Source organism: Humulus lupulus, chromosome 7, assembly GCF_963169125.1.
Source record: "Humulus lupulus chromosome 7, drHumLupu1.1, whole genome shotgun sequence".
In the NCBI taxonomy this organism is placed as follows: domain Eukaryota; kingdom Viridiplantae; phylum Streptophyta; class Magnoliopsida; order Rosales; family Cannabaceae; genus Humulus; species Humulus lupulus.
In genome coordinates, this window is record NC_084799.1 from 96,494,138 (window position 1) to 96,499,387 (window position 5,250).

Consider the following 5,250-nt stretch of genomic DNA (forward strand, 5'->3'; position numbering starts at 1 on the left):
CTCGGGCTCCCCTGGGCGTTCTCGAGGATGGTTGGGAGCTAGGCGTTGACGTTCTGACCGAACGGCTGTATTGCTATTGCATGGCTCCAGGCACTTCTTCGAAGTTTGCCTCTCGATGATGTGATGAAGGAGTGGAGTTGGCTGTCGGAAGTCTGTCCGAGCGGCTATGTCTGGACCGGTTACCCCGGCGAGACTTAGGAGTCTCACCTTGCCTCTCTCCAACGTTAGCGTCGGTTGTGAGAGGGGGTAGTCGGGCCAGCACATCCTTGATCTGCTGGCTAGCTATTGCTAGCTGGCTCCTTAGCTAAATGTTCTCCATCTCCACCGCCGTGTAATAACACGGGTTTGGATTAGGTGGCCGGGGTGCCGAACTTTCGGTGTCATCTTGGCCCGCCGGCTGCTTTCCTGGCCGCTGCTGGGCTTCAGGAACTTGTTCACCAGGGATGGCAGTATGATGAGCCTCCTGCCCATCATGCTGTTCTGCCTCGTTACCGTGCCTGGATCGAGTAGTCACCATAGTTGGATGTTTGCGACAGCACTGAATCGAACTTGCTCTCAATGAAAGCACCAAACTATTGACGCGGTTCTTCGCCAACAGGTAATTAAGAAAAAAAGAGAAAGGGATTAGTGCTAATGTTGAACCGAAACAGATATATGATCTCAGGAAATGAAATGGTGACTCAAGACACGTTTTTAAGTGGTTCAAAGGTTAAAATCCTTCTACTCCACTAGTCAATATTATTGCTATGTTCTGGGTATACGATTACAGGGTATTTCTTACAAGAGAGAATCCAACCCCTATTTACTCCCAGGGTCTCCATATTTATAGGAGAAGGCACCTGGGAGTTGGTAAGAAGGTCATCCCGTGACCTTCTTACCTATCGTATCAACTCTGTGACATTCATGATTAATTCCTAAACCTGACACATAAGTGTGGTCAAATCAGTAGGTAAGGAGATAATGGGCCGCACGGCCCAACCCAGTCGTGGGTGTCTGAATACGCACGTTCCTGCTGCGTGTCCGAGAAGTCAGGGGCATATCAGACACGTGATGTCTGATATAGGCACGTTTACCTTGCGTGTGTTGACTTCACAAAGGGTCATAGCCTCCAACTCTAGCTCGCACCATGAGCTGGATACTTAACTCGACCTTTGGCCTTCAGAGTCCGAACTTAGTTCTTAGGAAATCTTAGCGAACCCTTGGGTTACCTCGAGCTAAGGAGGTATGATCTTATGATGGCAGCTCCGGTTTTGGGGATGTCCACGAGATAACCATGATTAAGCCGCAGCTCAGCTCGCTAATCAGCCCGTGAGAAAATCAGGGCGTACACCTTTTAAGCCTAGTAGTTTATATTTTAAGACATTTAACCTTAATGGATTAAATTTTAAGTCATATAAGCATTGCGGAATAAATTTTAAGCTTAATGGTTTAAATTTTAATCATTTTGTTTTAAATTTTTAAGAATTTTGGTTTAGATTTTAGATGGTATGATATATAGTTTAAAAATATTTTGTTTAGATTTTAAGCCTAGTGGTTTAAATTATAAGTCATTGAATCATAGCAGTTTTAATTTTAAGCCATTTAAGGGTTACAATTTAAATTTTTTTAAGGCTAGTAGTTTAACTTTTAAACCTAGTGGTTTAAATTTCAAGAGATTAAAGCCTAGTAGTTTAAATTTCAAGTCTAGTAGTTTAAATTTTAAGCATTGTGGTTTAAATACTTATGAATTTTGGTTTAGATTTTAGATGTTATAATATTTAATTTAAATTTATAGTTTAAAAACACTTTGTTTATATTTTAAGTCTAGTTGTTTAAATTTTAAGTCATTTAAGCGTAGTAGTTTTAATTTTAAGTCATTTAAGAGTTGTGGTTTAAATTTTAAACATAGTGATTTAAATTTTAAGGCTAGTGATTTAACTTTTATACCTAGTGGTATAAATTTTAAGACATTAAAGCCTAGTGGTTTAAACTTGTAATTTAAATTTTAAGCCTAATTGTTTAAATTTTAAAATTAGTGGTTTAAATTTTAAACCATTTAACCTTGTTGTTTAAATTTTAAGCTCAATGGTTTAAATTTTAAAACTTGTTGTTTAAATTTTAAGATTTGTAGTTTAAGTTTTAAAGAGTCGTAATTTAAATTTTAAGTCTTATGGTTTAAATTTTAAGCTGAAAATAAAAAAATGATGCACCAGTGTTGTAAAAAAAGTTGATGCATTGTAGTCACTCCCTATATAAGATATATAAATATATATAGTTTTGATACAAATAGTATATTAGACAAAGATTACAATAATTTGAAAATGATACTTCAGTTGGTTAATTAGTTTAAGCTTAAACAAAACACTGGAGAAAAATAACAATTGGACAAAGTCTAAAGATCAACCTAAGCTAATAAACATAAGTTACATGTAAAATCTTTTATTGGCATATTTGACATTAATGACAAAATTAATTAAAATGGTATTTTTGAAATTAGTAGTTTCCTGTTTTGTAATATTTTGGTACATTTCGAAAATGATTAGTTTCCTGTTTTGTGTGATATGTTTTCTATAATCAGATTATTCTATATATGATTATAAAATAAATATATAATTTCCTATAAAAGAATATCTTTTCTTGAAATTGGTTTATATGGAAATTATTAGTATTTATTTTCATTTATCTGATTTGGTTGCCCAGAAATCGTGTACAGCTTGCAGTAATAAATGATATATTGTTTCCTTATTTATTTAAGTAAATTGGGTTGAAAAACTGACCAGGTTCAATGAATCTGTTTGAACAGATTGCCAGTCTGTTTGAACAGATTCTGACTTTCCTGTTTTGAAAGATTTTCCATTTATTGGCTGTTTGATTTCTGATTTGTTTTCCTCGACCTAAAGGGATTCTAAAATGTATATAATCATCCTTAGGTCGCTGGTTTTTGATCAACTCTCTTGGTGTATTATTTTCCAAATATTTTTCAAGTTTTAGAGAGATATTTTTTATTATGTGAAGAACTTGAGTCCAGCAAGTTCTTAGTGGTTCATTACAGTGTACTTCTGTATTGTTTTTCTTTGTGTTAATTGTGTAGGTTGAACACACTTGGACATTGGTCATCAAGCTTCGGGAGAAGTCTTGTTCGTGAGTCACTTTTCGGGAGGAAAAGTGCAAGTGTTATGATTTGAAGGGAGTTCAAGATCTTAGCACTTCAGAAATTTGATTAGGAGTTTAGATTACAACAGTTGCGACAAATTCAAGAGGAAGTCTTTATTTGTATAAGTCAATTTGGTTTTGTAATTGTTTAGATATTCTTCTAATAAATTTCATTCTCTGGGCGTGGCCTCGTGGACTAGTAGCAATCTGCAAAGATTGCTGATACCACGTAAAAATTCGTGTGTTCTTTACTTTATGTTCGTTTTTATCTTCTGGTCGCAAACTGTTTAAACATATCTGGTTTCTGTTCAAACAGTCATTGTGTTTGTTTAAACATTTCTGTAACAGTTCAACAATTAATTATTTAATTTGAATAATTAAGTTGGTAATCTTAAAAAACGGAATTTCATTACACAATAAGTTCCTAATGTTCTAAATAAACCAAAATGAGGAAGAGAAAAAAAAGAAAGATGCCTGTCATTCTTAATCATATGCATATATTATCGTGATGTAATTACAAAAATGCAAATATTGCTTCTTCTCCATACTAACTGAAATCCACAATTCAAACTCTTCTTCTTGTTCGTTACTTGGGCTCCTCATCTCACATGAGCCATTTTTGAATGAACAAAGGTCCTGAAAGCAACTATTACCTAAAACCAAAAAGTCTTGCGTTGCTTCTGTAATGCCCCACATCACTATGGTTGCTTCCTGAAATGACGACTAGCCCTACAGACCAACACGAGTCATTCCAGCGTGCTTTGTCCTCACTCACACGCTTCCTAGGAAAACTTCCGAGGAGGTCACCCATCATGAGATTACTCCAAGTCAAACACACTTAACTTCGGAGTTCTCAAGTGATGGGCTACCAAAAAGAAAATGCATCTTGTTGGCATAGGTAGTACCCATCAACCAATTTAAGCCCTCTTCAATTGTGTAGTCCCATACCTACATAGTCTTAGAATCATCATACTTGACCTTCCCTAGGCGATGTGAGATTGCACAGCTTTATCCAGTCTTTCCACATGTAGATCACGAGATTCTGACTGTCACAGCTTCCCTTCTGATTTTTTAGTGTTGGGTGTGACAATGCTTCTTTCTTATTGAAAAAAGCAACCTCTCACATGGTTAAGCAATTTTAATGCCATAGAATGAAACTAGTAACAAACAACATAGTTGATCAGGAGGTTATGAATGAATTGAATATCTTAAACTAATGACAGAAAATGAAAACCATAAAATTGATATCAATTCAGAAACAGTTGACAAAGATTTCATCTAATAAATAAAAAAAAAATTGGCCTAACAACAATTATAACTTTTAAGCTTCAATTAATACATAATACATACTAAAAGGATCTAAAGATTTCATTGAAGAGTTTTATCAAATAGATGGTAGCTATTCCTAAAAATAGAGCACTATGTATAAAACTTGAATGCCATAACAGTACCATGAGCACTCCAACATAATTTCATCAAGCATATATATACTATAACTCACACCCAATCTTTCTACGAACACACCTAAATTTATAACAAATTAAGTTTCAAACGAGCTAAGCATCACATCAAACATAATAATCAACATATTGCAATCCCTTCAAATTCTCTTGTGATCAAAACACAAAACACCACAATAATTTGTAGAATGTGAATCACCAAACTAATGATCAATATCATTATTATATATACATACATACAAGGTGGACAACATTAACAAACTTAGCCCAGAAAAGAAAACTAAGTCATACCTATCTTAATAGTAGTGGAGCCATACTACTCAGATCATATTCACAGAGCCAGAAAACCCAAAAGAAAACAAAACATTAAATTGAAGGAAGAAGAACAAACATCACAAACAACGAAGAAAATAAAGTAATGACAAAAGACATATATTATTAACTAAATACAAACAATAAAAACACCACAGATCTAAGACAAGTTAATCATCAAACACATGCAATTTAGTTGAGGACTTTTATCAAATCAATGGATTGCAAGATCTATTCAAAACTCGTTTACATACCTAACTACAACCAAGCTTTATCTTATTCAAAATATAATGGAGCTGGAAGTAGCTCAACGTTAGTAGCAGCACAGATGGTGGCTCGCGGCGTC